Below are 13,421 nucleotides of genomic sequence, written 5' to 3'. Positions count from 1 at the left end.
GTAGGTTTGGGCTTATAATGATCATCCTCTGGCCTTCCCATCTCTGACATTAAACATTCTGTGCGTTCCAAAGGATTCAGTTTTATCCCCTTACACCCCCCACTTCAATGAATTTCATGCTCAGCATGATGTTGACCTCCTCTTCCATCGTCTTTGCCTCCAGGCTCAGTTCTTTGGCCAGGAGTCCTCGCCCTGACCAGCAGACCCTTTCACCCATCTCCAGAACCCCTCCATCTGGCCTGTTACCCACTCTTGATCTTTTCATTGAGAACTGGGTGGTGTAGTGGTTAGCACCGCAGCCTCACAGCTCCAGCGACCCGGGTTCGATTCTGGGTACTGCCTGTGCGGAGTTTGCATGTTCTCCCTGTGACCGTGTGGGTTTCCTCCCACAGCCAAAGACTTGCAGGTTGATAGGTAAATTGGCCATTATAAATTGCCCCTAGTATAGGTAGGTGGTAGGGGAATTGAGGGAAGGTGGGGATGTGAGAGGGTAATGGGATTAGTATAAATGGGTGGTTGATGGTTGGCACAGACTCGGTGGGCCGAAGGGCCTGTTTCAGTGCTGTATCTCTAAATAAATAAAAAATAAACTGTCAGCGTGACATCTGCCGTCTCAATTTCTCTGCTCCCTTCTCTCACTCTAATCTGAATCCCTCTGAACTTGCTGCACTCCGTTCTCTCAGGTCCAACCCCAACATTGTGATCAAACCTGCTGACAAGAGTGTTGTTGCTGTTGTCTGGCATACCGACCTCTGCCTTGCAGAGGCTGAGCGCCAACTCTCAGACACTTCGTCCTACCTTTCCCTGGACGATGACCCCACCGCCGAACATCAAGCCACTGTCTCCAGGACCGTCACTGACCTCATCTCCTCCGGAAATCTTCCCTCTACAGCTTCCAACCTCATAGTCCCACAACCCCGAACAGCCCACTTCTACCTCCTTCCCAAAATCCACAAACAGGACTGTCCTGGTAGACCCATCATTTCAGCCTGTTCCTGCCCCACTGAACTTATTTCTTCCGATCTTCATTCTATCTTTTCTCCACTGGTCCAGTCTCTTCCCACCTACATCCGTGACTCTTCAGACACCATACGTTATTTTGACAATTTCCAGTTTCCTGGCCCTAACAGCCTCCTCTTCACTATGGACGTCCAATCTCTCTACACCTCCATCCCCCACCAGGACGATCTGAGGGCTCTGCACTTCTTCCTTGAACAGAAGCCCAACCAGTCCCCATCCACCACCACCCTCCTCTACCTGGCAGAACTTGTTCTCACATTCAACAACTTCTCCTTCAACTCCACTCACTTCCTTCAAATAGAAGGTGTCGCTATGAGAACCCGCATGGGTCCTAGTTATGCCTGTCTTTTTGTGGGATATGTCGAACATTCCTTGATCCAGTCCTACTCAGGCCCCCTTCCCTCACCTCTTTTTCGGGTACATTGATGACTGTATCAGTGCCACTTTCTGCTCTCAACCCGAACTGGAAAACTTCAACTTTGCTTCCAATTTCCACCCTTCTCTCACCTTTACATGCTCTATTTCCGACTCTTCCCTTCCTTTCTTTGACTTATCTGTCTCCATCTCTGGGGATAGATTGTCTACTAATATTCATTATAAGCCCACCGGCTCCCACGGCTACCTTGACTACACTTCCTCACACCCTGTTTCTGTTAGGACTCCATCCCATTCTCCCAGTTTTTCCATCTCCGAAGCATCTGTTACGATCCTGCAACCTTCAACAGCAGTAGTTCTGGCATGTCTTCCTTTTTCCTCAACCGAGGACTACCCGCCCCCCCCCCCACCCCCTGTGGTTGACAGGGCCCTCAACTGTGTCCGACCTATTTCCCATACTTCTGCCTTCACCCCTTCCCAGAACTGCAATAAGGTTCCCCTTGTCCTCACTTTCCACCTCACCAGCCTCCACATCCAAAGGATCATCCTTCTCCACATCCAGTGTGATGCCACCAATAAAGACATCTTCCCTTCCCCTCCCGTCAGCATTCTGAAGGGATCACTGCCTCTGCGACATCCTGGTCCACTCCTCCATCACCCTTGACACCTCGTCCCTTTCCCACGGTACCTTCCCATGCAATTACATGAGGTGTAATACCTGCCCTTTTACCTCCTCTCTCCTCACCATGCAAGGTCCCAAACACTCCTTCCAGGTGAAGCAACGATTACTTGTACTTCCTTCAATTTAGTATACTGTACTCGCTGCTCATAATAGAGTCGCCTCTATATTGGGGAGACCAAACGCAGATTGAGCAACCGCGTTGCTGAACACCTAAGCTCAGTCTGAAAGCATGACCCCGAGCCTCCGGTCGCTTGCCATTTCAACACCCCACCCACCCCCCTGCCCCCATGGCCACATTTTTATCTTTGGCCTGCTCCAGTGTTCCAGTGAACATCAACACAAGTTCGAGGAGTAGCACCTGATCTTCTGGTTAGTCACTCTACAGCCTTTCGGACTGAACATTGAGTTCAATAATTTCAGAGCATGACTTGGCTTTGTCATTTAATCTCTCCTGCCCTCTGCCCTGTCACACACTTGTCTTTTGTTCTCTTCCCCACTATCCCCCCACCCCCTTCACTTACTTAAAAGCTAATTCTTTTCTCACCTTTGCCAGTTCTGATGAAAGGTCACAGGCCTGAAATGTTAACTCAGTTTCTCTCTCCACGGATGCTGCCTGACCTGCTGAGTATTTCCAACACTTTCTGTTTTTATTTCAGTTCTGACCTGTGCCCCATATCTTACTCTTGCAGAATGGCCTGCAACAAAATACACTCTGTAATCCAGACCCATCTCATTCAGTACTGCAAGGTTCACTCTCTCTAATGCAGTGACATCTCATTCAACAACTTGAATTTATGTAGTGTCCTAATGTGGTAAAACATCTCAAGGGATGCCAAACAAAATTTAACATGAAGCCACATGAGGACATATTTGGACAGATGACCAAAAGCTTGGTTCAGGGTGCGAATTCCAGAAGGTCCAAGCAGCTGAAAGCACAGCCGCCAATGGTGGAGCGATGGAAATCGGTGATGCTCAACAGCCCAGAATTGGAGGACTGCTGAGATCTCAAAGGGTTGTAAAGCTGGAGGAGGTTGTAAAGATCAGGAAGGGTGAGGCCATGAAGGGATTTGAAAACAAGGGCAAAAAAACCTATATTTGCGGCATTGCCGGTCTAAGAGCCATTATAGGTCAGCAAACCCTGAGGTGATGGATGAACAGGACCCGGTGCTACTTCGGATACAGGCAGCAAAGTTTTGGATGAGCTCAAGTTTATGTAGGATGGAAGATGGGTGGTCATGCAGGAAAGCATTGAAATAGTCAGAGGTGAACAAAGGAATGGATGACAGTTTGAGATGTGCTGAGGCAAGAGCAGAAACAGCTGATGTTGTGGAAGTAGGCAGTCTTGGTGATGAAGCAAATATGGTGAGAAGCTCATCTCGGGGTTAAATAGGATACCTAGGTTACAACCGGTCTGGTTCAGCCTCAGACAGTGGCCAGGAGACAGAGTTTGTGGTGGCCACAGAAGGCAATGGTTTCAGTCTTCCCAATATTTAGTTGGAGGAATTTTCTGCTTATCCAGGACTGGATGTTGGACAAGCAGCATGACAAATCAGAAATAATGGAGCGATCCAGAGAGGTGGTGGCGAGATAGAGCTGGATGTCAATCAGCGGATATGCAGAACTTTGACATTGGGTTTGTGGTTGATGTCGCTGAGAGGCAGTAAGTAGGTGAAAATAGGATGGATCTTTGTCATGTAGCTTCACTGAAATAGAGTATTGGATGAGCAGAAATTTCCTCGAACTAAATACTGGGAAGCCAAAGCCATTGTCTTCAGTTCCCTCCAAACTCTGTTCCCAATTCAGCATTGTTAGGTTTACTCGCTATAATCCAGTCCTATCTTATTCAGCACTGTAAATCGTAAGTTAGCATCAATAACCTTTGTTGCTTTTCACTGGTCTAAATGCTGCTTTTACTCTTCTGACACTTACCTCTGTCACCATGTATTACCACATATAACTAGCTGGTATCGAAGGACTTGCTTCATTCTGTTAGATTCTAGTTCAATCATACCTGTTGTTGTCATGCCTGTTGTTAGCAACAATTCACACTTGGGCCATTGATCAGTATGACACCAACCTATGTTTTGTTCAGAACTTCTCGAAATCAAATAGTTGCGAAATACAACCTTGAAGTGTCAATTGCTGTCTTTTACCCCAGTAAAACTGTCTCCATTAACCTCTATAATTCTTCTATCGCATCCCGTTCCATTCTGACATTTCAAACAGAGAAAACTGACTTTTGCTGAATCACATTTTTACACTTTGAAAGATTCAACATAAACACAAATCACTGCTTTTTTTTTGCAGTAGATGGCCCATACCCTTGACCTCTTTCCTCCAATAGCACTTAAAACTCAGGGCTGGTGTTATTTTCCTGAGTTCCCCAGCATCAGATGCCAGTCTTCAGCTGATTCAACTCACTTCACGATATCAAGAAATGGCTGAAGACACTGGATACAGCAAAGACTATGGGCCCTGACAACATCCCAGCTGTAGTACTGAACAAAAGCAAAATACTACAAATGCTGGAAATCTGAAATAAAAACAAAGGGCTGGAAATTTCTGATGAAAGGTCACAAACCTGAAACGTTACCTCTGTTTCTCTCTCCATAGATGCTGCCAGACACTTGTGCTCCAGAACTAGCCACACCCTTAGCCAAGCTGTTACAGTACAGCTGCAACAGAGGCATCTAGCTGACAACATGGAAAATTGCCCAGGTATTTCCTGTCCACAAAAAGCAGGACAAATCCAATCCAGCCAATACACCTACTCCCTACACCACCCCCCCCCCCCAATCAGTCTACGCTCAATCATCACTGAAGTGATGTAAAGTGTCATCGCCAGTGCTATCAAGCGACACTTACTCAGCAATAACCTGCTCGTTGATGCTCAGTTTAGCTTCTGTCAGAAACACTCAGCTCAAGACCTCATTACAGCCTTGGGCCTAACATGGATAGAAGAGCTGAATTCCAGAGGTGAGGTGACAGTGACTACCCTTGATATCAAAGCAGCATTTGACCAAGTATGGCATCAAGGAGTCCTAGCAAAATTGAAGTCAATGAAAATCGGGGGAAAACTCTCCACTGTTTGGAGTCTTATCTAGTACAAAGGAAGATGGTTATGGTTGTCAGAAGTCAATCAATTCAGTCCCAGGACATTGCTATGGGAGTTCCTCAGGATAGGAACATAGGAGCAGGAGTAAGCCATTCAGGCTGTCGACCCTGCTCCACCATTCAATTAGATCATGGCTGATCATCTACTTCAATGCCTCTTTCCCGCATTAACCCCATATCCCTTGATGTCATTAGTATCCAGATATCTATCAATTTCTGTCTTGAACATGCTCAATGATTGGAATTCACTACCCCAGAGGGCTGTGGAAGCTCAAGGATTCACCAACCTCTGAGTGAAGAAATTCCTTCTCATCTCAGTCTTAAACGGCCTAGCCCTTATTCTGAGACCATGTCCCCTAGTTCTAGACTCACCAGCCAGGGGAAACATCCTATCTACATCCACCCTGTCACACCCTGAGAGAATTTTGTAAGTTTCAATGAGATCATCTCTCATTCTTCGAAAATCTAGACAATACAGGCCCAGTTTCCTCAATTTCTCCTCATAAGACAATCCTGCCATTCCAGGGATTAGTCTGGTGAACCGCTATTGCACTCCCTCCATGGCAAGTATATCCTTCCTTAGATGAGGAGACCAAAACTGTACACAATACTCCAGGTGCAATCTAAAAAAAACTATACAACTGCAGGAAGACTTCTTTGCTCCTGTACTCAAAACTTTGTGCATTGAAGGCCAACATACCATTTGCCTTCCAAATAGCTTGCTGCACCTGCATGTTAGTTTTCGTGACTCATGAACAAAGACATCCAGGTCTCTTTGGACATCAACACTGCCCAATCTTTCACCATTCAAGAAATACATTGTTTTTATTTCTCCCAAGATGCATAACCTCACCCTTATTCACATTATATTCCATCTGCCATGTTTTTGCCCATTCACTTAGCTTCTCCAAGTCCCCTTGAAGCCTCCTTGCATCCTCCTCAACTTATATTCCCACTTAGTTTTGGGTCATCAGCAAATTTGGAAATGTTATATTTGGTTCCCACATCTAACTCATTTGTATAGATTGTGAACAGCTGTGGCCCCAGCACTGATCCTTGCAGTACCCGAATAGTAACAGCCTGCCATCCTGAGACCCATTTATTCCTACTCTCTGTTTTCTGTCTGTTAACCAATTCTCGATCCATAACAGTATATTACCCCCAATCCCATGTTCTCTCATTTTGTTTACTAACCTCCTTATCAAGTCTTTTGAAAATCCAAATACACCACATCCACTGGTTCTCCTTTCTCCTTTATCTAAGTTACAAGTAATATCCTCAAAAACCTCCAACTGGTTTGTCAAACATGATATCTATCCCTTTCATAAAGCCATGTTGACACTGCCCAATTATATTATTTTCTGTGTCTAGTTATCACATCCTTTATCATTGATTCTAACATTTTCCCTACTGCTGTCCTAGGGCCTAACTATCTTCAACTGCTTCATCAAGGACCTTCCCTCCATCATAAGGTCAGAGGTAGGGATGCTCAATGACCATTGCAGTGTTCAGTACCATTCGCAACTCCTCAGATACTGAAGCAGTACGTGCCCATATGCAGTAAGACCTGAACATTCAGGCATTGGCTGATAATTGCCAAGTAACATTTGCACCACACAAGTGCCAAGCAATGCCCATCTTCAACAAGAAAGAACCACCTCCCCTTGACATTCAGCATTACCATCGCTGAATATCCCACCACCACCATCTTGGAGGTCACCGTTGACCAGAAACCTAACTGGATCAGCCATATAAATATGGTGGCTACAAGAGTAGGTGAGAGGCTGGGAATTCTGTGGCAAGTAACTCACCTCCTGACTCCCTAAAGCCTATTTACAAGGCACAAGTCAGGTGCATGCCAGAATACTCTCCACTTGCTTAGATGAGCATGGTTCCAACAACACTCAAGAAGCTCAAAACCACTGAAGAGAAAGCAGCCCACTTGATCGGCACCCCATCCACCTTAAACATTCATGCCCTCCACCACTGGCGCAAAATGGCAGCAATGCACTACAAGATGCACTGCAGCAACTCACCAAGGCTCCTTCATAAGCGCCTTCCAAACTGTAACCTGTACCAACCAGAAGAACAAAGGCAGCTGGCACACGGGAAAACTACCATCTACAAGTTCCCCTCTAAGCCACACATTATCCTGACTTTGAACTATATCGCCATTTCCTCAGTGCTACTAGGTCAAAATCCTGGAACTCCCTTCCTAACAGCACTATGGGTGTACCTACACATGGACTGCAGCACTTCAGGTAGGCAGCTCACCACCACCTTCTCAAGGGCAGTTGAGGATGGGCAATGAAGGCTGGCCTTGCCAGTGACACTCACATCCCAAGAACAAATGAAAAAGAAACTAATCACTGCGTTCTGAGGCAGACTACGTCAGCACCCTTTCGCTCTTATTTCCTGTGACTGCAGCTGGAGGTGACTTCTAAAAGGTTTCTTTTTTTAAAATGCACTATAGAAAAAAAAAAATCACAGCTGAAATTTCTCTGAACCCATTCAAAAACAAGTCAGTTCCAGCAAACTCACATGCCACTGGCAATTTCTGGTCATCATCTCCTCCCGCCACCAAACATTTGAACCAATTATAAACTCCAGTGCTTCCATCACTTTAATGCAATTGCTACATCATGCTGAAGGAAGGAGCATATAGTCTGCACTTTAAAATGTCCACGAGCAAACAACACAAAATAAACATGCTCAATTAAGTAACAGGGTTCCAGCCTCAGGTAAGGGCAATGGTAATCTACATTGTTTTGCATCTCTACTGGTTTGCTTAAATATCTGTCATTTGTTACCTCAATACATATTGAATAGATCATTCAGTGATCCCCTGGTTCACACGATGAGATAGAGTACGAAACAAAGGATAAATCAATATCGCACATAGAACACACGCACAGAGTAAAAAGAAAGAAAGAAAGCATAGGAAAGTCACAAAAATAATGAAAAAAATCATTTGTGATAAATTGTTTGAAAAGTGAAGTTATACTTTCAGGTCAATGGTCACAATCAGCTTTATTTCAATTTCACCGACATCACCCCACCTCACACCTTCAGTGCATTAAACTAAAGTCAGAAGAAAATTCAAGTTTCATTTTGTAAATTAAATTACTAAAAATCTGCAGATTACGGATTGGGCACGGAATGCCAGGGAATACTCGGAGTAACCATTAGCAGGATTCATCAGAACAGGAAAGACAGGAAAATAAAATAAACCTTGATGCAGCCTGCCTCTCTCTACCCCAAACCCATCTCTGGGTGCAGCTTAAACCACCCCCACTCCTCACAATCACTGGGTGCAGATTAACCTCCACCCCCTACTCCTCCCGATCTCCAGGTGCAGCTTAAACCACCCCCACTACCCTCTCCCCACCACTCCCGATCTCTGGGTACAGCTTAATTCGCTTGTTACGACCAGATGAGGAAGGGATCTCAGGCTTCCCTCTTGCCCCATACCTGGTTTGGCCATAACAGGGTTTAACTTTTAAAACAGTGCTTTTAGCTTCACCTCAGTGAGCCCTTGCTCACTGCTCGCTAATTGTATTTGTAAATGAACCAACCAGACAGGTTTTCTCAGGTTTAAACAAGAAAGATGTACGTTTATTAAGCGTATCACTCTAACTCGGTTAAAATTACTGAACTATGCGACGCAACCAGGCTAACATGCATACGAGATAAACACACGCACACAAATAGATACAGGGGGAGAAAGAATTAAAGGGGGAGGTTTAAGTAGCAATAAATAGAATTCAGTTACTGTCTTTCAATTTGGATGTCAAGTCCTTGAGCTGAAGGGGTCCTCTGTCTTGAGGCTTAAGCTGCTTCCATCGGTCCCTGGGACTTTGCTTGAGAGACAGACAGGAAGAGAGAGCCTCCTTCTCTTTGGTCTTCAAATTGTAGTCTGCCCCAAAAAACCTTTCTATGAGGCACAATTCAAACAGTTCCCAGTCTGGCCAGCAGGTAAATCAAGTGACCAGCTCTTTGTTCGAAAAAGCATCTTCTGTGAGGTTTGTTGATTCTCAAAGTTCTCCAGTCACACTCAGTGGGGTGTGGAGCTCTGGCTCTTACACCGACAAAGAAGGTTGACTTTTATGATTGTCCAGACCAATCTTGTTAATTGAATCAGTGAGCACTTCCATTGTCTCTCTATTCAACTGTCTCTCAGAATGCAAATGTGCAGCCATGTTTCAGCTGTCCAACTCTGTTGTCTTTTTTTAAACAAGTTCTGTACAATGTCCAGTAAAAGGGTTCAAGTAGTGTTCCATCTGATGAAATTAATATGGTTTCATTTGGCAGGTGAGGTTTCCGTCACACGCCACTACCTCAGATCTCTGGGTGCAGTCATGTGGCATTACCACCATCTTAAATGGAATAGATTGAGATCAGATTTAGCAACTCAAAACTGGACATCCATGAGGCATTGTGGGCTTCAGCTGCAGCAGAATTGTATTCCACTACAGTCTGTAACCTCATGACCCAGCATACCCCACACTCCGCCAATACCATCAAGCCAAGGGATCAGCCCCGGTTCAATGAGGCGTGTCGAACATGCCAGGAGCAGCACCAGGCATAGCTAGAAATAAGGTGCCAACCTGGAGAACCTACAACACAGGACTACTTGCATGACAGAGCTAAGCGATCTTGCAATCAATGGATCAGATTAAAGCTCTGCAGTCCTGTCACATCCAGTTGTGAATGGTGATGAACAATTAAACAACTAACTGGAGTAGGAGGTTCCACAAACAACCCCATCCTCACAATGGGGGAGTCCAGCACATCAATGCCAAAGACAAGGCTGGTGCATTTGCAACCACCTTCAGCCAGAAGCGCTGAGTGGATGATCCATGTTGGCCTCTTCCTGAGGTTCCCAGAATCACAGATGCCAATCTTCAGACAATTCAACTCATTCCACACAAGATCAAGAAATGGCTGAATGCACTGGATACAGCAAAGGGTGTGGGCCATGTCAAAATCCCAGCTGTCGTACTGAAGACTTGTGCTCCAGACTGAGCTGTGCTTTTAGCCAAGCTGTTCCAATACAGCTACAGCACTTGTATCTACCCGACAATGTGGAAAATTGTTCAGGTATGTCAGGTACACAAAAAGCAGGACAAATCCAATCCAGCCAATTACCGTGCCATCGGTCTACTCTCGATCATCAATAAAGTGATGAAAGGTGTCACTGACCGTGCTCTAAAGTGGCATTGCTCAGCAATAACCTGCTCACTGATGCTCAGTTTGGGTTCCGTCAGGGCAACTCAGTTCCAGATCCCATTACAACCCTGGTCCAAACATGGACAAAAGAGCTGAACTCAAGAGGAGAGGTGAGAGTGACTGCCCTTGACATCAAGGCAGCATTTGACTGAGCGTGGCATCAAGGAGCCCTAGGAAAACTGGAGCCAATGGGAATCAGGGGGAAAACTTTCCTCTGGTTGGAGTCATACCGCACAAAGGAAGATGGTCGTGGTTGTTGGAAACCAATCATTTCGGCTCAGGACATCCCTGCAGGAGTTCCTCAGTGTCGTGTCTGATGCCTAACAATCTTCAGCTGTTTCAATGTCCTTCCCTCCATCATAAGGTCAGAAGTGGGGGTGTTCGCTGATGATTGCACAGTACCATTCATAATTCCTCAGATGAAGCAGTCTGTGCCCACATGCAGCAAAACCTGGACAACATTATGGCTTGGGCTAATAAAAAAAAGACAGACTTGCACTTATATAGTGCTTTTCATGACCGCCGTACATCTCAAAGCGCTTTACAGCCAATGGAGTAAGTGTAGTCACTATTGTAATGAGGGAGGCTGTGGAGTAGTGGTAATGTCACTGAACTTGTAATCCAGCCGCCCAGGCTAATGCCCTGGTGACATGGGTTCAAATCCCACCACAACAGCTGGTCGAATTTAAACTCAATTTAAAAATTCAGTTAATTAATAAAAATTTGGAATTTTGAAAGCTAGTAATGGTGCTGTGAAACTATCAAATGTCATAAAAACCCCAAATAAAACCAGAAAGTGCTAGAAATACAAAGCAGGTCAGGCAGCATCTGTGGAAAGAGAAAGAGTTAGCGTTTCAGGTCTGTGACGTTTCATCAGAACTGGCAAAGGTCCTCACCTGTTGTTCTCTTCCCCACCTACCTCCCCCCACCCCACCCCCTTACTTGCTTAAAACCTAATTCTTTTCTAACCTTTGCCAGTTCTGAGGAAAAGGTCAGAGACCTGAAACGTTAACTCTGCTTCTCTCTCCACAGATGCTGCCAGACCTACTGAGTATTTCCAGCACTTCCTGTTTTTATTTCAGTTTTCCAGCATCTGCAGTATCATGCTTTTATTATGCCATGAAAACCCATCTAGTTCACTAACGGCCCTTAGGGAAAGAAATCTGCTGTCTTTTCCTGGACTACAGGGTTATCGTGTGGTCTCTCTCTCCCCAACATCGCACCCCACCCCCCAATCCCGGGTTATAGTGGAATCTTTCTCTTCCCCCCGGGTTATAGTGGGGTCTTTCTCTTCCTCGCACCCCCCCCCCCTTTCCCATGGTTATAGTGGGGTCTTTCTCTTCCTCCTTCCCCCCCCCTTTCCGAGAGTTATAGTGGGGTCTTTCTCTGCCACCCCCCCAGGGTAATATTGTGGTCTCTCTCTTTCCTGGAGTAATAGTGTGGTCTTTCTCTTCCTCGCACCCCCCCCCCCCCCCCATGGTTATAGCGGGGTCTTTCTCTTTCCCACACCGTCCCCCCGCTCTTTCCTGGAGTTATAGTGGGGTCTTTCTCTTCCTCGCACCCCCCCCATGGTTATAGTGGGGTCTTTCTCTTCCTCCTTCCCCCCTTTTCCTCGAGTTATAGTGGGGTCTTTCTCTTCCTCCTTCCCCCCTTTTCCTCGAGTTATAGTGGGGTCTTTCTCTGCCACTCCCCCCCCCAGGGTAATAGTGGGGTCTTTCTCTTTCCCACACCGTTCCCCCGCTCTTTCCTGGAGTTATAGTGGGGTCTTTCTCTTCCTCGCACCCCCCCCCCCCCATGGTTATAGTGGGGTCTTTCTCTTCCTCCTTCCCCCCTTTTCCTCGAGTTATAGTGGGGTCTTTCTCTTCCTCCTTCCCCCCTTTTCCTCGAGTTATAGTGGGGTCTTTCTCTGCCACTCCCCCCCCCAGGGTAATAGTGGGGTCTTTCTCTTTCCCACACCGTCCCCCCCCCCCGCTCTTTCCTGGAGTTATAGTGGGGTCTTTCTCTTCCTCCTTCCCCCCTTTTCCTCGAGTTATAGTGGGGTCTTTATCTTCCTCCTTCCCCCCTTTTCCTCGAGTTATAGTGGGGTCTTTCTCTGCCACTCCCCCCCCCAGGGTAATAGTGGGGTCTTTCTCTTTCCCACACCGTCCCCCCCCCGCTCTTTCCTGGAGTTATAGTGGGGTCTTTCTCTTCCTCCTTCCCCCCTTTTCCTCGAGTTATAGTGGGGTCTTTCTCTTCCTCCTTCCCCCCTTTTCCTCGAGTTATAGTGGGGTCTTTCTCTGCCACTCCCCCCCCCAGGGTAATAGTGGGGTCTTTCTCTTTCCCACACCGTCCCCCCCCCCGCTCTTTCCTGGAGTTATAGTGGGGTCTTTCTCTTCCTCCTTCCCCCCTTTTCCTCGAGTTATAGTGGGGTCTTTCTCTTCCTCCTTCCCCCCTTTTCCTCGAGTTATAGTGGGGTCTTTCTCTCCCTCCTCCCTTTCCTAGGGTTACAGTGGGGTATTTCCCCTCCCTCCCAGGGTGAGAGTGCGGTCTTTCTCTTCCCTCCCAGGGTTATAATTGGGTCTCTCTCTCCACCCAATCCCAGGGTTACTGTCCGGGTCTCGCTCCCCGCGTCCCCCGATCAGACCCCGGGCTCTCCAGCTATCTCCTGCCGAGATATGCGCTGTCCCTACTGACCACCATGTAGCGATTGTGGGTGACTGGGAACCAAGCTCCCAACCGCTGAATCCCGCACTTTTACCTGAAATATGCCGCCTCCAACAGAGCCGCCGCCCTCAGTGCGCCTGCGCACACTCTCGCCACGGGGCCTGCTGGGAATTGTCGTTTGCTCTCCCGCTTCATGCCCACACTGCGCAGCTGCATTGGTGGCAGCCCGGTACTGCGCAGCTGCACTGGTGGCAGCCCGGTACTGCGCAGCTGCATTGGTGGCAGCCCGGTACTGCGCAGCTGCATTGGTGGCAGCCCGCACCTCCTAGATCATAATAAGATCATAATAAGATCATAA

The 13,421-nt window shown here is 46.9% G+C and overlaps 1 protein-coding gene across 7 annotated transcripts in view; it reads right to left on the bottom strand.

The window, feature by feature from the left end:
• cep63 (centrosomal protein 63) overlaps positions 1–13,219 on the bottom strand; it is a 151,445-nt gene extending 138,226 nt beyond the window's left edge. For 6 of the 7 annotated variants that reach the window (XM_068041341.1, XM_068041344.1, XM_068041346.1 and 3 more), the window contains exon 1: positions 13,158–13,219. The gene's annotated coding sequence lies outside the window, so the exon portion shown is untranslated. Of the gene's footprint in view, positions 1–8,963; positions 9,568–13,157 lie in introns of all 7 variants that reach the window. The other variant, XM_068041342.1, reaches the window with a different exon arrangement.
• Between the last annotated feature and the right edge of the window lie 202 nt (positions 13,220–13,421).

The sequence above is a fragment of the Heterodontus francisci genome, chromosome 11 (genome assembly GCF_036365525.1).
Source record: "Heterodontus francisci isolate sHetFra1 chromosome 11, sHetFra1.hap1, whole genome shotgun sequence".
Lineage (NCBI taxonomy): Eukaryota > Metazoa > Chordata > Chondrichthyes > Heterodontiformes > Heterodontidae > Heterodontus > Heterodontus francisci.
This window is presented reverse-complemented; position numbering and strand designations above follow the sequence as displayed.